At 38.4% G+C, this 13,688-nt stretch overlaps 1 long non-coding RNA gene across 1 annotated transcript in view; it reads right to left on the minus strand.

Annotated features, from left to right (window-relative positions):
* LOC107182548 overlaps positions 1-5,421 on the minus strand; it is a 69,185-nt gene extending 63,764 nt beyond the window's left edge. The window contains exon 1 of the long non-coding RNA XR_001513263.1: positions 5,295-5,421. This is a non-coding gene — a long non-coding RNA (uncharacterized LOC107182548). The remainder of the gene's footprint in view (positions 1-5,294) is intronic.
* Between the last annotated feature and the right edge of the window lie 8,267 nt (positions 5,422-13,688).

Here is a 13,688-nt window from a genome sequence, read left to right on the forward strand (position 1 = left end):
AAGGTTTCTGGGGTTTGTTTAGCTTCTATAATTGCAACATTGTTTCTTAGAGTGCAGCTGAGAGGCCGGCAGCAGCAGGCAGGGAACCTGGCTTCCTCTGTCACTAGAGCAAGCAAGCCTCCCTGTTCACTTCAGCTGCCTGGCTACCGGCCACCATCTTGGTGGGCAGTTAATTTGCATATCTTGCTGATTAGCCAATGGGAAGCGTGTTGGAGCTACGGTTAATTACCATGTTTCTCTTTTATTAGATAGGATACCTCTGCCAAAAAGCACATTATAGAGGGTATAGTGGTGACTCTGATGAGACTCTCAGAGGGTTCAAATCCCACTTCTACCACTAATGAACAGTGTAGGAGTAGAATGAATTAACTTCTCTAAGCCTCAATTTCTGCATCTACAAAATCAAAACCAATTCAAGCCGAAACCGGTTTAGCTCAGTGGATAGAGTGTCAGCCTGCGGACTGAGAGGTCCCAGGTTCGATTCCGGTCAGGGGCATGTACCTTGGTTGCGGGCACATCCCCAGTGGGGAGTGTGCAGGAGGCAGCTGGTCGATGTTTCTCTTTCATCAATGTTTCTAACTCTCTATCTCTCTCTCCTTTCCTCTCTGTAAAAACTCAATAAAATATATTTAAAAAAACAAAAAAAAAACCAATTCAAGATAGTGACTATTTCATTAAATTAGAATAGATATTGTGATTAGATCGTGTTAAGTGTTCAATGTATAATAAATGCTCACCATATAGTAGCTGTTCTATGCTGGAATACAAACAATTCATTTCATTTTGTAATTCTACTTATATTTCCTTTCACGCCTTTAAAAAAAAATCTACAAATTTTTCCTTTTTACTCTTAATCCTACTGAATTATTTGTGTTTGCACAATCTCCTCAAATTCTTTGTAGAGGGAGAATTGGTATTAAGAGAAAATACAATAAATAAAAAATATTCTTCCATGTCTTTCTTCAAAGAAAAATTTTCTAAAATGAGTACTGATCTTGCGCAATGAGTGTGCAGTAGAGGATCATTTGGCACTTTCTAACTTCAATACAGAGAAGTGTTTTCAGGAGAGGGTCGGGAGGCTGTGTGAGGACCCTCATGAAACCGATTCAGGCACCTTTTTCCCCAGCAAGATGGAAACTTCAGGTTAAACACTTCCACTATGACTGACTCATTTGGCAGAAAAAGAAGTCCAGATGCCAAAAGGATTTAAATTTTAAAAAAATGGTGAAGAAAAGGCAGAGGTAGGAGAGCATATCCTATTCCATCAAGTTATAAAAAATGAAATAATCACGAGGGGCAAAAAGGAAGATGCATTGACCTTCAAAGGTAAAAGCAAGGCCTAGGACACATCTTAAGGTACACTTTACACCAAAGAGTGGTAAGAATCAAAACAGATTTTTACTGAATTACTGTACCATATAAGTCAATTACCTATAGGATGACAAAAAAAATCATGTCAACCCAAGCAAAACATTCATGTCAAAATATACCAACAGACCCAACACTATCTATAATAATAAAAGCATAATATGCTAATTAGACCGGACAACTTTCTGGACTAAGCCGCGGTGCCCCAGAGGCAGAGGCAGCCACCATGGCGGTGGGGGCCAAGCCCCTTGCACGAATTTCATACATCAGGCCTCCAGTACTTTAATTAGACTACTGTGAGAAATAATCAGAGTATGGATACAACAAATAAATACATATGCCTAAAGTCATCAAATTGTGTACATTAATCATGTGCAGTTTTTTATATACAACTTATATTTTTACAGAGCTAAGGAAAAATAATAAGAGTAGTTGTTTGATCATTTAATTATGTGAAATAACTAGCTTATTTTAACTTTTTTCTAAGCATTTTACAACCTTTAGATAATTTCTTCCATAACAATAGTGCTAATGATAGATTCATTATTTCTTACAGCTCCCACCATTTTTGTAAATATATGATGAAAATATTTAATCAACATAGTTCATACATCCTTAGATTTTTCATCTTTCTTGTTTTGACAATTCCCAGAATACATAAACACAACAATGGGCAGCCCACTGCTCCAGCTATCTACATCTTTATTAGTCACCAAAGTATCTTTGAAGTACACTGCCTTTAACACTTGTCAAGGAAGATAAATAAGGGAACGAGAATTAAGCATCTAGAAAGTCCATAGCAAAGAAGAATTAAAAAGAAGGTTTATGGGGTGTATCATACCATTTAATTAGCAAAAAAAAAAAAAAGATTATTCAGCACCAACTAAGTACAAGGCAATGTGCTAAAAACGTAGAATGAAAAATAAGGCATGGTTTTTACTTCGATTCACCATATATTGAAAGCAAACTTCAGGTATATCATTAAAAACAATTATGTGTCATAAATCTCATGTTGAACAAACCAAGTATGGAAACACAGGAAAATTTTCCCTAATTATCGCTGGTTTAACTTCTTTTCTCTGTAAGGTGGGCAAGTTGTCTTAGGTTCCTTAGCTCTCTTCAAAATCTAACATTTTGTGATAATATTTTATTTAAAAAATTTTTTTAAATCTTTATGGTTGAAAGGATTACATATGTCCCCTCTGCCCTGCATTGGCCCCTTCTAGCCTACCCCCACCCCAATTTATTTCAATCTTTTCTTAGCAGAGAGCTGGGAGATTTTTGCCTTTAATAAGTTAGGTACTTGTGCCAGAGAATATGTAAGCTTTTGATCAAATGCTTTAGTTCAATAGGACAAGGATATTCTCACTGATTAGCAACTGAGGAAGCAGAAACCATTAGCTAAAACAAAGTTTTAGTCTGATTTCTCTTGCTCCATCCAGCATTCCTAGCATGGGTGTGACTAACACTAGCATTCTTTGACAAACAGCAAATATATTTGATTAAAAGCTTTTTTTAATCTGTCACCATCACACTCCATTTTTCATATAATAATCAGGTGTGAAAACTCAGTTAACTAAAGAAAAGAATAAATACTAAAAACATAATAACATGTGTTAGTTACAGTTGCCCTAAGCTGTCCCCTCTTCCCTGTCTTTTTGCCTCACATTTGTGTGATATTCATGGCTGTGAAAGTTGTAAAGATTAAATAAAATAAATGACACATGGAAAGCCTTCAATAAGTAATAGCTCTTCTTACCATTGCTATGAATACTACCAGTACTTATGCGTTTTTTTTCTGCCATTCCCCACTCTCAAAGCTTCCCCAAGTGTAATGCTCTGTCTAGTACTGAGAACACTTGAGAAGGTCTGGGAATGCATACAGAAAAAAATATATTTAATTTAGTAATCATATATGTATATTAAAGTGACTTACCAGATTTGTTATTAAACAAATTTAACTAAGTTAAAAAAAATAGTAGTGTATTTACAGAAGCACAATAGTATGTAAATATGTCAAAAGTCATGAAGATGATCCATGGACATCGAAGGTGGGAAACAAATAGAGCATAAACCACTGCTTTCACAATCTAAGGCAGTGGTTCTCAACCTTGGCTGCACATTAGAATCACCTGGGAATCTCTTTAAAATCCTGATTTCTGGGCCTCATCCTCTGGAAATTCTGTTTCTTTGTTACTAATGTTGTGGCCTCACCCCATAAGAAAGAAACAGAACCAGACATTTCCTGCCGTCAGAGTCCTAGAGATGCATAACTAAAATAGTCGGTGAAAAATGCTATAATTCTCAGAGCTCAATAATTCAAGTCTTTATTATTTCTGTCCTTAAAATGCAGAAAGTGTACAGCTCTTCTTGTATTTCCAGAGCCTGGGTCAGTGCCTGACACATTATAGGTATTTAGTCAATATTTATTGAATGAATAAATGAGGGAATTATAAACGTATAACGTAGAGTTCTCAGAAGAAGGGTGTGGGGAAAGCAAATAAGAAAGAGAACTTCTGAGGCCCAAAGTCAGGCCATTTCTTTGGTGGCTTCTTTTATCTACTATGTGTGGAAATGAGAGCCAAGCCGTGATCTCACTCCAGTAGAACCTGCTGGGCCAGTGCAGTCGGCAAGTAAGGTGAGGCCGACCACTCATGTCAAACACAACAAACTTGCCTAATGGATTCCCACAAGTACATCGTGATTGCCCTCTCCGGCCAAATCTGCCCTGGTAAGCTAGATCTAATTATCCACCATGGAATTTGGCCAGTTACACTGAGATTATAGTATGTTGAGAAAGCTGAACTTTAACCACACAGAAATAAAATCACAAGCATCTGGGACACTCCCTATTGTCTCTGGGTGATTTTTGAATCTTTTTTTTTTTTTTTTTTTCAAAAAGAAAACAGTTGCTTTGGAGTCAATGAGTTTTCCTTTCAACGAGAGCAGTGATTCTCAACCTTGGCTGCGCATTAGAATCTTTTTAAAATCCTGATTTCTGGGCCTCATCCTCTGGAAATTCTGTTTTTTTGTTACTAATGATGAGGCCCAAAAATCAGGATTTTAAAAGATTCCCAGGTGATTCTAATGTGCAGCCAAGGTTGAGAACCACTGAACTAGAGGGAAATGTAAGTCAAATTGATTCAATTTTTTTAAAATATATTTTTATTGATTTTTTACAGAGAGGAAGGGAGAGAGATAGAGAGAGTTAGAAACATCGATGAGAGAGAAACATCGATCAGCTGCCTCCTGCACACTCCCCACTGGGGATGTGCGCACAACCCAGGTACATGCCCTTGACCGGAATCGAACCTGTGACCTTTCAGTCCACAGGCCGACGCTCTATCCACTGAGCCAAACCGGTTTTGGCTGATTCAATTTTTTAATATAAATTGTCTGCACATGTCTTTACTGAAATAATTTAAAATTATTTAAAAATGAATTCTGATATCTAAATAGAATACTGCACCCTTTATTAATCACCAAAAAATATTTATGTTAGGTGCAGGAAGAAAGTACAAAATGAATAAGATGCAGTCTCAAGTGCTGCCTTTTACAATCAGATTTCAACTAAAGTAGTTCAAAGCCGAAGAAAATGTTCTTCATCCCTCAGCAATAGATGCAGTAAAGTTTTTTTCAAATTTACAATAGAAGGTAAGCATGCACATTGTCACATGTCCATGTCATGAAGCTAAACAACTTTTAATGTTCCTTTTAAGCAAATTTTCCAAATTTTTGGTAAACAAAAATTGTCTCAGGGTTATATTTGTGTGGGTGGCATTCTCAAGCTTTCTGGGTCCAGCTGGGCTAAGTACTCTCCATAAACAAAGGAGAGGTTTATCAGAGTTTTCTTCACTTTGAAAAATAGTTCCCAGCAGGATCCCAACAGCTGGACAGTTTGCACAGCGCGTTACGCTTTTGCTCACCTTATATACAACTCCTCAGGATCGCACCTATAGGAGAGAGGCAGGTTACACAGGCGACATTTGTTCTGCTCACCATCTCAGAACTGACTCACTGGCTTTCATTTTCTCTTTTTCTTTCCTCCCAGTATGTCCCTTTCCTCTCGCATTGATGGACGCCACTTTGCAACATGACTCCTTCCTTTTCTCTCTTTTTATCTCATGTCATCAACCTCACTGGTACATTTGTTTTCTGAGAATTTCTGCCTTGGCAGAGAGTTTCTTAGTGGAGCCACAGGAGTGACTAAGCAAAGTTAGAGAAAGCAAAGCTGATGCTATTGGCAGTGAGACATGCTAGAAAGAATACCAGCTTGAAACCGAAAAACCAGGGGGATTGGTTCTGGCACCAAGCTTCACCACGTGTCCCTTGAAATTCAAGGAACATCTTGAATGTGTCAGTCTCCTCATCTACATAATTAACATGCTAACACAAAAATGACAAAGTCTAATCAGACTGCAGGAGAGCTTTTTGTCACATTAATTTGTGAAGTGCTTATCTCTGGGTCATGTGAGATGTGGTTGTCAGTAATGTCGGTCACCAGCTGCAAAGGAGATACCTGTGCACACCTCTGTCCCCAGCCTGCTGTCCACTCTTGCCTCTCAGGGGTATTTAGGAGTTCATTCCTCGAGGTACAAGAAATCCATACATATGAACAATCCTGCCATCTTTGTACTCTATCTAGTTTTTGGTTTCATTAAAGCTTCTCCCAGTCTGCTTTATTGACAGACCGATGCTAGCCATGATCTTTTCAACTGGCAAACAGGGCTCACACCCCCAGCTGCAATCTGGTTATCTACCAGCATCTGATTGAACTAGAATTGAGTAGGGTGATGTCACTCTGTAGTCAGGCTGGCTTTCGTTTAAACACACATTATAATGGAAGAGCTGAACACCTTGAACTTGTTATTTAATTTCTCTGAAGCTCCATTTTCTCATTTATATAAAGAAGGCCTAATATCTACACTGTAAAGGGATGAAGCCTTATTATATATAGCCCAAGAGGTAAAAGTAATATGCAACCCAAATGTGGATATTTAGAATTTTCCAGATATTTAATTTATAGTCTCTTAAAGATAAAGGATTTTAAAGAAAAGTAACTGTGCAATTAAAATAAGATACACTTGCCCTGGCCAGTGTGGCTCAATTGGTTGGAGCATGGTCCCATATATCAAAAGGTTGTGGGTTCAATTCCTGGTCGGAGCACATACCTGGGTTGCAGGTTCAATCCCAGTCAGGGTGTGTATGGAAGGCAACCAATCAGTTTTCTCTCTTCTCTCTCTCTCTCTCTCTCTCTCTCTCTCTTTCTCTCTTGTCCCCTCTCTCTGAAATCAACAAGCATACCCTTGGGTGAGGATTTAAATTTTTTTAGAAAGTAAGATATTGTGGTTTCTTTGAGCTCTGCTCTGGCACAATGATTAAAAGTAGCAGGTACTTAATTATTTTTAATGAGTAAATAATGAATAAATGAATTCTATAGAAGTTTAGAGAAATATTGAATTTCACATCTCTCTAGGTGTGAACCGATACCTCCTAACCTACAGTGTATTGTATTTCCTGTCTTCTCTACAACTGACATGAAAATTGTCCTAAAAAATTTCATTATTTTATGCCTGTCACAGTATAGAAATAAGCAACCAGAAATGTATTTTCTCCCAAAGTTATCTCTTTATTTTTATATTTTTAAACTTTTTATCAAAACAAGTTTCTAGAAATCATTAAGAAACACAATTGTGTAAGTATTATAAAGAAACAGAGTTGTGCAAGAAGAGGCTTTACAAAGCCCTTGTGTAATACTGCTTTGAGTACTTTCCATTTTCATGGCCTCCTCTTAAGAAAACATGTTTTGCTAAAGTTCATTATTATTTTCCTAGAGTATACATTTCCCCCTAAGTATGGAAAGAAATAAAAATAATTATACTAACCATGAATTTTTTTAACTAAGCCTCAAATCTATTTTTTCCTACAGATTCACTGTGACAGCAACAGGTAAAATTGAATGAGAGCCGAATGCATTATCCTGTAAATTGAATTTAGAAGAACAACCAAATACAATAAATCAATCCAATACCTTACTTTTAACTTTCTTTCAAACCAGAACATGAGTTCCTTAAGTAACTCAAACAGTGCCCCCCAATCTCCACTTCCCTTTCTACAGGAAATATGACTGGAAACCATCTTGGAGTGCCATGAAAGCTGAGGGGCAAAGCTAAATTCCATCTGAAAGCACAAGGAAACAGGACCAGCAAGAATGAAAGATGCCTGTCCTGTTTCCAAAAGCAAGGGGAGGAGATAAGCCAAAAGAACAATGACATGTTACAGCCTAAGAGCTAAAATTAAATGCATGTAAACAATTCTTGTTGAAACTAGAAGCCAATGTAGATTAGGCAAGCCAGGTGACGAGTTCTTTCCTGCCAGAACAAGCCAGAATGAGAGTCACCTCCCTCACATTGCAACATGGCTAGGGATAGAAGTGAGGTTCATATGGAAAACCAGAGGATTATGAACTGAGTATGGCAACTCTTAAATTCTATATTAACTTATTGTATACTAGAGGCCTGGTGCACAAAAATTTGTGGGGACCCTCACCTCATGAGGGTGTGGCCAACCTGGGTGAGGGGCTAATGGCTGTTTGCAGGCTGGCCACAGCCCCTTCAGTGTGGGGGGTCCTGATGGGGTGACTGGCCAGTCTGGGTGAGGGACTGATGGCTGTTTTCAGGCTGGCCAAGGTCCCCAGCCACCCAAGCTTCCAGTGGAGGCTGGCTGGAAGCAGGTATCTGGGGTTTATTTATCTTCTATAATTGAAACTTTGTTGCCTTGAGCAGAGACCACAGCCGGCCAGGGCAGGCGGGAAGCTTGGCTTCTTCCATCACTGGGGCAACCAAGCCTCTTGCTTGCTCCAGCTCCGTGGCTGCCAGCCGCCATCTTGGTTGGGTTAATTTGCATATAGTCACTCTGACTGATTGGTGGGTGTGGCTTGGGGCATAGCAGAGGTACGGTCAATTTGCATGTTTTTCTTTTATTAGATTAGATACGAAAACCCCATATTTCTTCCTTATACCACCCAACATGCTGAAAGCCAGTTGTTTAAATAAAGGAATCTGAATGAGAACTTCTAACTCACATATAATTATTTCTCTTAACACATATTTCTTGAATAACCACTGTGGGCATGACCACTGTGGTAGAACCTTTGAATAATACAAAGATGAATAAGGCATAGTCCCTACCCTCAGAAGATCGCGGAAGTCAGACATGCACACAAATAACTATATGAGAATAATCAAAAAAGGGGAGAAAGAAAGAAGTTCAGCCCAAATTGATTTGTTGGCATTAATGTGTGAAAGAGTCATCTTTAAATCTTATCCCATAGCCCGGTTATTAGCAACTCCTTTGACCAGAATCCAACTATGATGTTAGTTTTTGCTGGATTTTAAATTAAACCTATACTACTGGTTCTCTGATGCAGCTAAATCATAGAAGGAGCCCTAGGTAGATATAAACTCCTACAATACCTTTCCAAAGACATTTGGGGCTCATTTTAAAAGACCATTCTCAAATATATGCAAGAAGCCAGAGGAGTTATGGAAGAAAATACCATCTATTAAATTAACTTACGATTCCTAAGTTTGTCATGAACAACTATAAACCTTTCTAAGTAAGCTAAATAGACATTAATGTGGAAGGGTAAATAAATTATAGAATATTTCCTACAATAATTTTAAAGAATGAGGTATCTCTAGCATAGAAACATCTCCATATGTAGAGAAGTGAAAGGAAACAGCCAGGAGGAAACAATTTAGGCTATAAACTAGGCCTGTTATTTGATGCAACTTAAACATTTTTTCTAAAGGTTAAGCAGAAGCAGGAAATGATACAAATATGCTAATAAAGTAGGAAATATGATGCACTCTTTACTTTTCACTATTATGTTACACCTCCAGAATTATAATGATTTAAAGTAAATTTTTTATAAAATGTTTTTGGTATTTGAATTAATTTTATTACCTACCAAAAAATATTTTGTCTTCAGGTATTGTCTTGAAGTACAGTGTGCAAAGATTTTTTATATTTGTCTCCATATATTACTAGGTTGTTTTAGACCCTATCTCTGTAGCCACTTTCATAAGCTTTACCTTCATGTGTAAAGCTTTCAATCTAGTTAACCCATGCACACTATAATTTCAATTCACAAAGGGAAAAGTGAACAGACTCAACTTCTATTATTAAGTGGATACCCTGCCTCCATATCAGCCCAAAACAGATCTGTTATCAGTTATCTTTATTCTTCTTTATAAGACAGGAGAAAGAAAAAGAGAGGAGGGAAAGAAGTTCAAGAAAAGATAGAAGAAAAGTACTGTCCACCCCAGCCAATAGCAGAAATTGCAAGTTGTTGTCTGTTAAAAGTCTGTTCCATTTATGATAAGTTATTTCCCCAGGCCCTATTCTGTGCCTTCTGTTTTAAGTGATTGCTAAAATCTTCCCCTTTATAAAACAACTGTTTATCATGACTCATGTCTATAATGACTTAGGACCCTCAAATGTGATCATAACCTTCTCCCCTTCTAAGAACATTCATAAAGATAAAAAGCCAGCCTCAGGTTTTTATGAGCTAGCTCACTTCTAGAAATGAGACAGCTTGCCACAGAACGAAAGCCCAATATCTTACTTTCTAAAAAATGTTAAATCCTCAGCCAAGGGTAGCTTGCACAGGAAGTGGGGCTCAACACAGCAGTTTGAATCAGCTTTCTATGAAGAAGACAAAGGCAACTACACAGAGAACAGTCATTACACAAGTAGAACAGGTGCATCCAGCCCCTCCTGGTGCCTCAGCCAAAGCTAAACACACCCAGGCTGTTCCACCAGAACTGGCCTGAATTCAAATCAATAGAAAGCTTGTTGCCATGGGTTGGGTGAAAGCTGTGTTTAATGCCAATCAACATATGCTTGATTATGCAACAGGGAAAATAAAAGAGTAAAGTAAACATGTGTACCTGTATCTATACAAATCTTTTGAAAGGACTTGAAGCTGAGAAACTAGAACCAAGAGAGAATGGTAGTAGCTCAATACGTTTGAAATAAGCTCCAACACTCTCTGAAGCAACTTTCTAATTCCTATAGAAGAATCTTCAATGATGAGCCCTCAAACCAGTCACCCTCAACAGAACTTATTGGTTTACTGTAAATACCTTAGTTAGATTGCTAGCAACCAAAGAAATAAACTAAGATAAATTAAAATAATAATAATACTGTAATGAAGATCATTATGATTACCATTTATCAAGCACCTATTAGCTGCCAATTTGCTATATTTAGCTGTCTAGCCTAATCTCCATCACAGTCTTGTGAAGTAGGTTTGATTGTACCCACTTTACACATAAAGAAACTACATCAAATATAAATTACTTTTCCCCAAAATACCCAGCTAGAGTTAAAGAGCCATCGTCATTCCACATAAACTCTCTCCACTACACCAGGAGTCGGAAAACTACAACCATTTGGTGAAATCTGCCCCACTGCCTGTTTCCGTAAGGTTGCATTGGGGCACAGATCATTCATGTAACTGTGGCTGCTCGGGTGCCGCAATAGCAGCGTCGAGCAGTTGTGACAGAAACCATATGGCCCACAAAAACTAAACAATTTGCTATCTGGCCCTTTAGAGAAAAAGTTTGCCAACCTCTGCTCTGCAGTGTGCCATTAAGAATTTTTTAAAGTTTGAGTAAAATAAATACTTCAGAGAATTCTGATAAATGGGGGTGTTCATTTTGTTGTTGGTAACAGCTACCCTAAGACCTTCTGTCTATGCAAGAGCTTTTTCCTACTCCTTAAAAATTCAGTTGGGGAAGAATATGTGTGTATCAGAAAACAAGAATCTGAATTTTGTTGACTACTTCTTTCATCTCCTGACAAGTCCTACCTCCAGCTTCTACTCACCTCCAGTTCTCAAGTTAGGCACCTAAGAGAGAAAGGGAGGGAGGAACACAATGAAAACATAGTGCCGTAGCTCTGTGGAACTTCCATTCCATTTGCAGGCCCTCCCACCTGCCATGGCAGACTCTCAAGGAAGGACATGCCAAATTTCAGGGTCTACTGTTTAGGTTTGTGAGTGGAGGACATTATAGACTAGATCAGTGGTCGGCAAACTCATTAGTCAACAGAACCAAATATCAACAATACTTCTTCACAATAGACTCACCCAGGCCGAAAACCGACTTCTGCGCATGGGCCAAGAAGTTTCAATCGCACTGTACGTGCGCTCCCGCACATGGTATTTTGTGGAAGAGCCACACTCAAGGGGCCAAAGAGCCGCATGTGGCTCGCGAGCCACAGTTTGCCGACCACTGGCACTAGAATAACAGAATTTGAATATGGAGGGCACATTAGATAATTACCAATTGAGATGATTCATTTTATTAAGAAAAAAAAAAACAAGAGCCCAGCAAAACTGAGTGACTTGCTCAAGGTTAAAGAGGTAGCAACAGAGAAAAGGCTTCTTTGATCCAATCTAGCACACATTCAACAAGATCTAGTTTAAGGCCATCGTTTATCTTATTCACCAGCTTCCCTATATTCATTAATTTCATGTCCCTTATCAAGACTACACTTTTGATGGGAAGAGCACCTTTGGGGAATCAAGCAGACTTGGGTTCAAATCCTGCTTTAGTCACGTAGTACTTGTGAAAACTTAGGAAAGCCAGTAAATCCACTTGAAGTCTTTTTATATACCTAAGATATAGTTCATTGTTGCCTAAATGTAAAAAAGATGAACTGACATAGCAACAGTCAGTGCCTAACAAAGCATCCAGCACATAGTAAGAACTTTCCCAAAATGTGGCCAACACTAGCATTGTTCTTACAAGACAAGTGAGCGGCATCACCTTGGCCCCCTCTTAAACAACAGTCAGGAGATGTTAATGGTTGGACCAAGTGTCGTTTCATGGTTCAAGCATAGATGATAACATGCTGTCTGCATATGGTAGAAGAAAATACATTTCATCTGAGAAAACTCACTTTTAGCTTTCTAATTAAGTCTTATGCCAGTGCTTATAATTTTTATTACTGTATATGTTATGATTTATGGACAGTCTTGTTAATTACAAGGTTTTTATTGGAGAGACAGGTTTCAGGATAAGTCTGCCATCTGACTTGCTAGTACTTGTTTACAGTGTGACTCATTTACATGTGTGTTTGAGTATGGGTGTTTAGGAGTGATGTTATTACATTTTTCTTGCATATCGTGAGAAATCTGTGACTCATATTTGTTCATATATAAACATTGCACATCACTGACTCTATCTCTTCACATACCCCAATGTCCCCCATTTATCAAGGGCTAGTTTCAGATTATTTTCAAGGTTTTATACAGACAGACTCACTTGGACTGGTCCTTGCTCTCAGCTACCAGGTACTCGTTTTGTGGCATGGTGACTACCGCTGAGCTGCCAGGTGCAGTTCCCTGGGGCACGAAGAAGCTCTCAATTCTTGGGTCTCAGAGAATCGTGAGCCAACTCTTCGCAACTTGCAACAGGAAAAAAGCTTAAAACTTTTATTTTAACTTTACCACAGTTTTTCTGAGATGAAGAATCACTTTCCATTCAGTTTATGATTATTGAAAAACATTTTATTATTGATTTATATAACAAAAATTATTTTTAAAGTTTTATATGATTTTAGAAGGCAAGCCTTATATGTTTGATGATGTAACATAAAACATAAAGCATATTTAATAAGAAATAACTTCTTTTAATTTATAACAGAAATTGCTGCCTCTGATAAAATATAAAAGCCATGAGAGGACAGGGATCTTTTACTATCTTGTCAATATTTTAAAGGCTTACAAGAGTGTGCCTGGAACATAATGAGCACTCAATAAATCTTTGTTGGGAGAAACCAAGATGGCAGCATAGGTAAACACCTGAAATTGCTACCTCGCACAACCACTTCAAAACTACAACTAAAGACAAAACAGACATCACCCAGAACCACAGGAAGGCTGGCTGAGTGGAAATTCTACAACTAGAAGGAAAGAGAAAAGCACACTGAGACTCAGGAGGTGTGGAAGTAAAGTGCAGAGGTATGGAGGCACGTGCACAGAAAGGGCTGGCAACAGAGGATGCAGTTGTCTTTTTCAATTAGGAGGGAGTCTCAAGCTCCCAAAGGCCCTGACTCCAGTTCTGGGTGAGTCTCTGGGAGCCCAGACTCATACCATGAGAAACTGGACTGTCTGGCAGTGGGTGGAACTCGAGGGCAGCTTTCTCAGAGGTGCTTGAAGCGATTACCGCAGGACACTGAGACCCGGGGGCCTCTTAGGGCAGGACTAAGGCCCAGCCATAGCTGTTTGCTCCGCCCTGTTGATTCCC

The sequence above is a fragment of the Myotis davidii genome, unplaced genomic scaffold (genome assembly GCF_000327345.1).
Source record: "Myotis davidii unplaced genomic scaffold, ASM32734v1 scaffold1637, whole genome shotgun sequence".
NCBI lineage: Eukaryota > Metazoa > Chordata > Mammalia > Chiroptera > Vespertilionidae > Myotis > Myotis davidii.